Here is an 11,328-nt window from a genome sequence, read left to right on the forward strand (position 1 = left end):
TTTTTTTTTTTTTTTTCGTACTGGAGCTGAGTGCCCAAGTTTCTGTCGGAGTCAGTGAACCCTCCCTTTTGTTTTCTAGCCCTTTGTATTGAATGAAAGTCCCCTCAAACATGATTAAAAAAACAGCAGAATGTGTTTGTTTTTTTTAAATCAGCACTTTCATGAATAAAGTAGTGTATGTAGTTTTGAGCCATGAAAAGTTCTTGTATAATGCAACTTAAATTTTTTACAGCTCTTTCTCCAACCTAATTTTCATGATTTGGAATTATACATGCACACATCCTCGCGTTTGTTTTCCTTATTCTGTGTGCAAGGCTTCGTAGTCGCCTTTGCAGACCACCCTCTGCTGTTCATGTGTGTATAAACGCGTGCGTGTGCATGCAAAGCGAGCCGGCGTAATTTTATAATCCACCACTTACAGGTGTCAAACATGAAAGCTGGGAGTGGTAGACACAGCATCCCATACTGCAGCCGCTGCATTCTTAATCAGGACTTTGTGTGTATGCAGACATGTCATTACGGGGAGTGAGCTCCGATGTACTTCTGAAGGCTGGGGTGGCAGTGGGACTTGGGGGGGGGGGGTCGCGTGTTGAGGGGGCAAGGGCAGTGACAAGGATTCTCTGAGTAATGGGCTTAAACATCAGCACGCCATTAAGTGGACCCGCGGTGCACTCTGCAGCCCTACAGGCCCATTATGAAGCAAAACACAGAGGCAACCGCGGCCTCGAACGGCAGTCTCGCCCTTTACAATTTCATCTTGTTAAATAAACATAGCTCAGAAAAGTTGTTGAGGGTGCGATTGTTTGGCCAAACTGCACAAAACAAGTGTTAACAAGGAAGACAAAAGCGTCCTCTTCCCTCTTCAGTGTCTTGCTGTGTTTTTTTCGATTAGTCTCACAGAGAGGCTAATTTGTGCAAAGCAATCAACAGTGACCTGGAGCAGGATCTCTAAAGTCAATATGTTGATGGATGCCTTTTGCTCGGGGACGATGACATTCTGCTTCCTCATATTTATCCAAATCCTCTCTGCTCACTTTGGATTGTGGATACAATGAGGAGGACACCGGGTCGCCATTAATCACGTCCAGTACTGTATTATTCTCATGCTTACAGCTACTGTATTGTATATCAGCCATTATATGCAGTAATTTAGACTCTTCAGTGCACTGGTAAGGTAATGCGAAAATCTCATCTTAGTGGTGGATCTATCAGTATTCAGTGCAGAACAGAGCTGGCGCAAAATGAGATTCAATGTTTTAAGTGAACGGAGTACCGGCCCACTTTGCTGTGCTTTAAATCAATGTGGCGTTTCAGGTTAGCTATTGATGTAATTGAAGTCCATATTTGCTTTTTGAAACTAGGCGGGCAAAGTTTGCACACAACTTACGATCTGATTTTTTTTTTCCCCTCCTGAATCCTCTCTGACCTTCTCCTAAAATTCTTGAACATTAAAACGATACCCTATCGTTTGCCGAGACAGAGAACAGGCCAAGTCAGAGCGCTGCTGTGCATCATCACACTTAATGTTTTTTGTTTTTTTTTTTGTTTTTTTTCCTCCAAGCACACACCGCATTTTGATGATGTATGCACCGTGCGACTGTTGGGGGTCGGTTTTGCCTTTCTGCCGAATTAAGGCTGGCTTGCAATGTGCATAGCCAGCTTTTGTCCTTGTACTCCAACAAGAGAAAAACTGCCACTCTTGAACAAAAATAAAATGCCATTCAAAAAAAACGTTCATTGGTCTCAGAATGAGCTCACTCACAGACACGTTCACGAAGCAAAAATACACGACCATCAGTTTACGTTCAACCCAAAAAAATGAATTTGTTCAGGTACAACCCTGAGGGCCACAAAGTCCGACAGAAAGCACTTTTTATTCCACCCAATCTGAATACACATTAGCTCCCAAGCCTTCTTTTGTACCTACCAGCATGCGTCTGTGCTTGCTCTTCAGTATAAGTTGAAGTGATCACAGATCAGTGATACATTCGAGGTACCTGTGGTTCACTTTTCAACACCTCCCGTCGTTTTAAAATGATTTGCGCTCTGATGGTGAGAAGGAAGCAGTGAGAACAGGCAAGTACTCAGTGACTACTGCCCCTCGTAGTCGGGTAAGGAAATTGGCTTCAAGCTGTCGCCGTCATATTTTTATGGTTTTAAAAGTTTTTTCGTCTGCCCTTCTTTGAGTCATTTGTCTGCTAACATTTGCTACCGGTTTTGGTTCAGCTTTTCATGACGCATGTGGTAATCACGACACCGTTACCGCCCGTCGCCAGCAGTGATTTTATGCTCGGCCAGCAGACTTGGGCCTTTCTGTTGGACCTCCCCCCTCACGTGGTGTCTTTCTGCTTTGAATATGAGCACTTCATAAAGATTTATCTCTTGGTTGTCACACTCTCAAGGTGGCAATAAAGTTTCACGTTGACGGAGCAGGTGGTCAAAAAGGCTTGAATACACGTTGAAAGTGAGGTCAAAATGTGTAATTTTAGATGGGGCATTTGATGAAATGAAAAAGTTAATGCCATTCATGAGGTAATCAGAGAAAACAAGACGAGGCCAAATTTACTGGAATTTACTTTTTTCTCTGCGGGACTCTAAAAGGCATATCCTGTCATGTCAAATCCTTGTTGGTATTTCTCAGGTACAGGCAAAGTGACATGGTAGCATCGCAGTCATCTGCTATCAGCACTTGCAAGGAAACTGAACACTTTGATTCTAAGAGATAATAAATAGATAATGTAGCGTGGTAAATGTGTCGAAACCATTAATCATCGCTGCTGTTTTTGTCTCCATCTATGAATAGACACCCTAGGGCACCGCAACCTCTGCCACTACGTGACCTTTTACGAAATAAATCATGACATCATCTTGCCTCCTTCATGCATGAATACGTATGATTAAAAAAAAAAATTGACACTTCAATGGAGATATGACAAAGTGTCTTAGTTGCCTGATAAAAAGCTTTTCTGAGCAAGTTTGGAGATGTGCAATTATAATGAAGAGCGATATCGCTTGCATACAATGCACCTGATAGGGCAAAGCAGTCTTCGCAGCTGTTACCAGGGCAACAGATGAAGCATTGTTTTAAAACTGGCACCACAGAAGCATCAAAGAGGAGCCGAACATCAGCGCATGTCAGAGAAAGAAACGTGCTCATCCTCCTTGGTCATAAAATATGCAGGCATGTTTTGTTTGTGTAATGGCAATGATCCCTTGTGCTCCATTTCACATTTGAATACATTTTACCTGTTTAAAATGCACACTGAAGCACTTTTAGTGGACGAGTGCGTGTGGTGTCGTAGTATATTACAAGAACAACAATGACTGTGACAAATACTTGTCATACATTTCCTGTACTTCATGTTTGTGATGGGAACAGAACTTGTAATCGGCATTATGAATCCGCTTGGGGGTCCATGACTTACCAATGAAATGTACAAAAGAGTGGTAGATTGGGAGTTTTGTTGGAGCCTCAAGACTGAGTGAAAGACTTCGTGTGGGACAGCAAAACAAGGTCATTTATCTCGGAAATGTTCAACCTCTTTTTGCCGGTAAGAATGTGCTCTCGGGGTTCATCCCCTCCCATAAAAACGCCATCAAGTCTGAAATTTGGAAAAATCATGATGAGGAGAGTATCGTAAAGCTTCAGAGAAAAAATAATTTCACCAAAAGTCACACACACAGCAGAAATGACAAAGTCTTAAAGCAACCAATTGCCCAGAAGAGGAAGAAGCAGTTTAGAAAATAGAATCGAGATAGGACAGAACATGTTGTGCTTTTGTTTGGGAGACTCGATGGTCAGCAAGCTGAGGTCACGCAGGGAGAGCGAGCGCACTCTGAACATAAAGCAGTGACATGGAACAAAAGCCGACTATATATTGTCTTGACTTTTTTTTTTCTTCTGAGCTTCCATGCCGATATCTGAGCTCAAGTCAGCCAATCGGTGTAAGAGACACTGGAGGGATGTGACATATCACACAAAGCTGCAGCAGCAGGCAATTGCACAAGCATGAAGGAAATCATCTTTTAAGATGTAAAGCTTGAAAGAAGCGGCCCTTGTGCTGACAGTCAGTTTCTTCCTTTGTTTACCGGCGCTTTGCCAAGCGTTGCCTCTTAATGGGAACATCCAGGTATTCCCCTGAGACAAGACATTTTTCGGGGTTCTTTTCAGTTGACAGTAAATTCTGCAGCCATTGTCTTTATCCCGTAACTGATCCTCTGTTACCCCGTCACGAGGAATACACCTTGGTGATGGGCACCAAATGCAAACAGCTTACTTTTTAACAGCTTTACTGCATGTCAGGATGCTGGGAAATCCATTTGAGAAGACAGCAGCGTGAGAGGTGCGATACACGTATACAGTGCCGCTTTGTTTGGGTTTTTTTTTTTTCCAGATGGGGAGCTATGTATATTTGAAAAATGTTTTTACACATTTACTCCACTTTATTCACGAAATGTAAATATCAGTTCATGATAACCCAAGTAAAGATAAAATTCACTTTGTAAATGGTGATTTGATTTATTAAAGAAAAAAAAATCAAAGCTGGCTATCCCTGTGGAAAAAAATGTACTTGGCTCATTTGTTAAATCATGAATTTAACTGGTTCAGTCAAGAAATCAATAGATCGTGTCTTGAATAATGAACTTGGCAAAAGATCTCAACAAAATGCAAACTCAAGAAAAACAAAAAAAGAAATTCAAGAACAGAAGAGAACACAATTAACATCTCTTAGTCTGGAAAGGGTTACAAAGCCTTTCCCATAGCTTTAGGATTCCATCAAACCACAGTAAGAGCATTTATCCATGCATGGAGAAAAAATGGAACAACGGTGAACAAAAATCGCCCCCAAGAGCACAGCTACAATCATCCAGTAGGTCACGAAGGAACCTAGGACATCTAAAAAACTGCCGGAAATTTATATATATATATATATATATATATATATATATATATATATAAATAGATAAGTACAGTACACATAAGTACTTGATGAGATGTAGCTGCATGATTCCCAAGACTTTTGGGCGAATCTTCTCTGGATTGAAGAGACAAACGTTGAACTTTTTGGAAGTCATGTGGCTCGTAACATGCTGTAAATGTAACAGCATTTCAGAAAAACGACATCATAAGAATGTGATTATTTCATTTGTATTTTTGAATCTTTCATTTCTTCCTGGGGAATGATGGCGCCCTCTATTGGTCACTCACCACTGCTTGAGTGATTATCCATCGGTCACAGGACTTATGACCAACCAATCATTTGGACTCACATTCAAACCCACGGATAATTTAAGCAATGTGTGCAGATGTAGGCCTAAATCGTGTTTTCTTTTGTTTTTTATTTTTGAGAGGCAGGTTTTAGCAAATCCGAAATTGCTCACCGCCTGCGTGATTTGCTTCTAATCTTCTTTCTTGCCAACAGCTCGTTGCTCTTTTCCATAATTGCTGTTTTGACATCTACTTTTAACAAGCAATTTGAGGTTCCATGTGTCTGAACGCAAAATATGATGAATCTGGGGGCAGGTTCCCGTTAACAACTTTTGCCGTCAAATCAAATGGATGTTTGCCTTTCTGCAGCAATGTCCTCTGCAGAATCCATTCATGATCACTACCTGACAACCGCCGAGGAATACATTATCCATATGTTGACAAAGTGAACCTTTGAAACCATCACCAGTAATTGCAGAAAGTCTACTATAGGCTACTTTACTGTTACTTCTCGCATCAGGAGACAGTTGAATGCTGATGAAATATGATAGGAATGCACCGCATGCACATTAGCCGACAGTGATGCGAACACACAAGAGGCCTCTGACATAAGAGACGTCAAGGCAGACTTTAAAGTGATGAAACGCAACCGCGGCTCATCGTCACTGCGCAAGAACAACTCGCCGAAAGAGCGCGCGTTCTTTCGAGCGCGCCTGCGGTAATGCGCAATGCAATCTCGTTTGCATTGCCTTACTTTGAAGTTCCGCCGTGTTGATGTGTGCGTGACCGCATCTATCTGGATTCCTCGCGATTATATCTTTATGGATTCCTCGGATATGTCTGTGTGAGGTGCACCGCCGAGCCAAGTAGAGCGGAAAGGGGGTTGGGGGCGCATGGGGCTCCAATACATGCAGCAGATAAAGGGCTCCATTGTATGGCCGAGTGAAGGCTCGTTTGCGCTCTAAAGCCTTTTGTCATTCATCTGTTGAACGTGTGATGACGGAGAAATGAACGCCTCTCTCAAAAATTCATGGGTCGACATATCAGAAGAGGCTTCGTAGTCCACGTGCGCGTTGAGGCCATTATGACAATCAAATGCTCATTACGCACATTGTTTCATCACGACAACACCGGGGTGTTCCTCAAGACTCCCAAGCATGATCAAAAGAGGAAAAGAACCGAGTGTGTGCAACGGAGACGAACTGACATGTTCGTGTAACTCTAATGTACGCTGGAATCACACACACACGCGTGTGCAGAAATGAAACGCGTATTCCGGGAAAAATATTCCAAGTGATTCGAAAACTTACGTTGTGGCCGTCCAGTGATTTGGTGGTTTGCCCCTCTCGCTTCTTTAGTTTGTCGGCGCAAACTAGACACGAATGGACGAGGACGTGTGCGGACAACAAGTGCACATTTGAACTTCCAGTTCCAGTTTGCAGCCTTCCGGCAAATCTCCCGCAAATCTTTTCCCCATCCACTCCACCGTTTCAGACGCTGTCCGGAGGCGAGTGGTGCTGAAGGGCTTTTCTACTTTGTCTCTGCTCCCTCTCCCGAATCTTCACTTTGATTGCACAATCCTTCCCGCCCACACAGGGAGATTTTTGCGCGCGCACACACATACAAAAACGCGCACTCACACACACACACACACACACACACACACACACACACACACAAACGCACGCACACACACACACACACACACACACACACACACAGGCACGCGCACTCCCTCTCCATTCACGTCACCACTGGCGAGCTCTGTGTTTTGAATTCCAACAAAACAAATGACCACTTGCGTAAAACTTGAGGAAATTCGTTGCGTTGAAAAAAAAAACCCAACAGACAAAGCCACCCATGAAACGATGACTATTGCAAGGATAAGAAAGAAACGTAATATCAAGAACTGCTGTGCTTCAGAAATGCCGTTTTTCAGCCTGACACTCCAACGTGCACGTGAGAAAAACAGTCCGTTTTGATTTTGACCACGTGTTAGAAAAAGCGCCCACCTGCGTCTCTTTGGCGTGACTGCAGTTTTTGGATGCGCATGCAATACGCGCACACGCAATTCAGTTTAGGAAGTGCGCCATTCAGGATCATTCCCCCTCGAGTCATTTCGACGTGTTCTCATGAGAAATGTGTTTTGTTTCTGTTCTATTAATTGCCGTGGCGCTGATTACACGTATTGATCCATCAGTCCAGTTAGTGCCTCATGATGGAGTTGCCTCAATTTTGCAGATGCGTTTTTTTCCTGGGTGTGGGGTGGTATGATTGCATTTTGGGAACGCTACTAAGCATTTGGGACCGAAAGGTGCATGGGTTACATCCGTTTGTGTAGCACACAATCTGCTAAAACGCTGAACATGCCACTCGTAAATCTTCAGAAACAGTTACTTTCATTTCAAATAAAGCCAATATGCAAATACAAAGCGGAAGCATGGAACCTCTCATGCTGAGTAAAACATTTTGACTGGCAAATATGTGCGAATGTACTTGTAGGTGAAATGCTAAAAACGTATCCTTTTTTTTTCCCATAAAGCCACAGGAAAATGACTTGCACGTGCGTGTAATTAAAAACAATATATGTTGAGTTTGGATCACATTTTTGAAAGATTTATATGCAAATTGATTGAAGAAATAAGAATTAAATTTATCTTACATGATATTTTAGTTGATATTCATTTGTTGGAACTACAGTGACTGTGTGAAAAGCAAATAAATTAAGAGAAGATGTAGAGCTTGTCTTTTTTTAGTCTGTGTTTTTCATTGCAGAGACTCAGCACGATCATTTAAAAAGCTGCTTCATAGGTGCATTATATGGCAAAGCACAACCAATATGTAACTACATTTGCAATTATAAAACTAAAAGACTTGAACACAGTCCAACACTCATGTTCATAAATTTGTCCTGCTGACATTTGGAAATTTCCTCAAGCCGATGAATGAGTGATTCTCAGCTTCGGTCATATTCACTCAATTAAGGTATGAATGTGAGTGACAATGTACGTACGGGCCACTTACCAGTCGAGTATGTCGTCTGCCTTTTGCCCCAAGTCACCAATCACCCTGAACAGGATAGGTAGCATACAAAATTCACCAACCTCATCATCATCATTGGTAGTTTTTCTCTCCCTCTATTTGTATCTTTCACATCGCTTGTTCCAAGCCGTGGACTCATTAGGGTCCACTTTGTAGCATATGTGTCGATTACAATTCTGCAATGTCCTCATGAGTATTGTTGCTACTAAATGTACTCTGATAGCTGTTCATTGTTTTTTGTGTATGTGAGGGCGGGGCTATTTGAGAAGGGGATGAGCCAGGCGAGAAGATTGGATCGGACTTGCGGGCGAGCGTATGGGTGTGAGTGGTGGCCATCAGCAGCTCTGGTGTGTGTGTTTTTTTGCCGTTTTGTTTCTTCCAAAAAAGTGAACAGATTGCATCAGAGACCGTGTGCATCCTTGACCACGCTGAAGGTCATGACAGTACAATTTTATACTTGGTTTTCATGATGTAGTTGGGCGTGATTATAATGTATATGTTTCATTCATCCCTGTGAGTATTTTGAATCAACCAAGAGGAGCTGCACTGTAAACTTTGAAAATAAAACAATTCTACCACGTCGTTTTTTTAACTAGCGAAAATCACATACCATCAATTGAAACATCTCCTTGGTAGAAAAAGGGCGGGAAGCAAACTATGCGTCCATGTGCAATTGATGAGATAATCATTGAAAAACAAATCAACATCTAAAACAGAATATACTGCCCTCTTTTGGTTCAGGGTGAAATTTCAAACCTCTGCTCACTAAATGTTAAGCAGGGGGCTATACCAGCTGAAAATGACAGGGCACATGTTGACAACCGTTCACACTGACATTCGCTACTATGCTTTCAATTAACCTAACATGCACGTTTTGGGAAAGTGGAAGGAAACGTTGTGAACAGGGAAAACGTGCAAAAAACACACCAAAAGGTCCACACGTAGAGTCCAAGCCAGAACTTTTGACTACAAGGCAAACACGCCAGTCCACTGTGCTACCTCAATCATCAGCTTGTAAAACAAGCCTTGAAGACTTCAATTCGAGGCGAATCATTTGCTACTGTATGCCGTGACCTAACAAGACTCAATTATAGAGAAGCAGAAAGACTAAATGCAAATGAGGTGAATCATACACAGAGCACAATTATAGTTACTGCTGAATTGTCACACTGATTATGAACTTCAAATCATTTGTAGGGCAATTAAATATCCAAAAATCACAGCCCAAAAAAAAAAATAATAATAATCATACATAGATGTATGTTACACCCAAATGCGGGAAACATTCTTTTGAACATTTGCTGTCACTTTTGACAGACTCCCAGTGTGATTTTTATTTCACGTTTGTGTATTCTTTTTTGAATTAAAAAGTCACATTAGTCCATTTATGACATAAATGAACAAGCCCTTTGAAGGCTTCCAGGCAGGTTGCAATCTATTTCAGTCAACAAATATTTCCAGAACATTTTTCCTTTTGTTGACTTGAGGACAAGTGATTTTCATTCCCCGTTCAGCTCATCTGTTACCAAAATACAGACGTCTCTGCTCAACAATGCCTTCAGAGTCTCGCTCACACAGAAATACCGTGAAGGCCACCTGCGTGTGACGGAGACAAAGTGCCACATTAAATAAAGATTTTAAAAAATGTACAGCCCCCACATAAACAAAGCTAAACTTTGTGTAAACAACAGATGCAAGTTTCCAACTGCGCGACCGCAGATGGTTCTGTGCATGTCGCACAACCAAAATGTCGTTTCAGTACATCAGACGACCCTTCAAAAAGTCAACGGTGTAATTTTGGTTGTGCGGTGGCACTTTTTCCATGGTCAACACCCCTCGCGAGAGAGAGGTGGTGATGGAGGTTACATCAGCGGCGGGACAGACGGAGTCGTTCCGGGCACAGTGCCATCAATGAGTTTGCCTGCTGTCCTGTCTCGAAACACTGCAGGCCTCCGCAGATGTAATTGTCATTGCAGGTGGCCCTCATTGCAATAAGCATCCATCAACTGAATGTGAACCTCTCTGCTCTTTGAGAGGAGGACTTGTTTTTGTATCTATACTTGGAACGTTGTACTGTGTAAGGTTAGGGCACCGGAATGTGAGATTCATAGTACATGGCCGGAACTTGAATGGTCTGGTGGTCAAATGAATTTTCTAAAATTAATGAAACACAAGATCCAAAAGTCAAACAAGGATTGAAAAAAACAGACAGCACGAAAGGAGGCTCAGAGCCCTGCCATCAGCTTGTCGCTCTCACGTAACATGCTGAATTTTTTTTGGTGTGACTTGGCTTGTGTGTGTGTGTGTGTGTGTGTGTGTGTGTGTGTGTGTGTGTGTGTGTGTGTGTGTGTGTGTGTGTGTGTATGCATGTCCTTCTCAAGGGTAACCAACACCAATAAGCCCAAGATGAAAAACGAACATAAAGAAATAGGGTCAAAGGTAAAGTTCTTATACTTTTGATTGTTTACATGGTTCCTAAACTGTCAAGAGTAGCAGACATACATGACATCACTGTTTCCCAACCGGGGTTACATGTATGTAGCACATTGCAGGGGGTACATGGAATCTTTTCATAATTCATTTCCTAGACCTGTGGCACAGCCATTCCAAAATCCCAATGACTGTGTGTGAACTCAAGTGGCTCATTAAAGTTCAAATGACTGATTATAGAGTGTCGAACTGCTATAGCGGGACTGAAAATGATTCATGTTCAGGTTTTTTGTATTTGTTTTTTTTTCCAGATATTCTGTGTTTAAATGCATGCGTAGTGTCCTCGCTGAGGCAGATGGGCTTAGTCTGAACGAAACGCTGGGGACAAGATACAAGATGCCCTGACACCCGTTTGGAGCTTTGCATATAAAATCTTGACGTCAATGTTTGGCTCAGTGAAATCTGCATACATGGATTCAAAGTGATTTCTTTTTCTTTTTTTCCCCCTCAACTGCTTAGCAACTTTTTTGGTGCATATTTCCTGCTTAACATTACTTGCACCAAAATAAAAGCTTGCTTTTCAAAATCAGTCATAACAAATCAACACATGAACCTAATCTCACCAGAAAGGTAGAACCTCTTTTTTT

General features: G+C 42.1%; 1 protein-coding gene across 2 annotated transcripts in view; it reads right to left on the reverse strand.

Annotated features, from left to right (window-relative positions):
- The window catches only part of LOC109528741 (metabotropic glutamate receptor 4-like), a 129,361-nt gene extending 122,552 nt beyond the window's left edge, over positions 1-6,809 (reverse strand). For both annotated transcript variants that reach the window (XR_002170724.1, XM_019891699.1), the window contains exon 1: positions 6,520-6,809. The gene's annotated coding sequence lies outside the window, so the exon portion shown is untranslated. The remainder of the gene's footprint in view (positions 1-6,519) is intronic.
- Positions 6,810-11,328: the final 4,519 nt, after the last annotated feature.

The sequence above is a fragment of the Hippocampus comes genome, unplaced genomic scaffold, assembly GCF_001891065.2.
Source record: "Hippocampus comes isolate QL1 unplaced genomic scaffold, H_comes_QL1_v1.1 scaffold174, whole genome shotgun sequence".
Taxonomy (NCBI): Eukaryota; Metazoa; Chordata; class Actinopteri; order Syngnathiformes; family Syngnathidae; genus Hippocampus; species Hippocampus comes.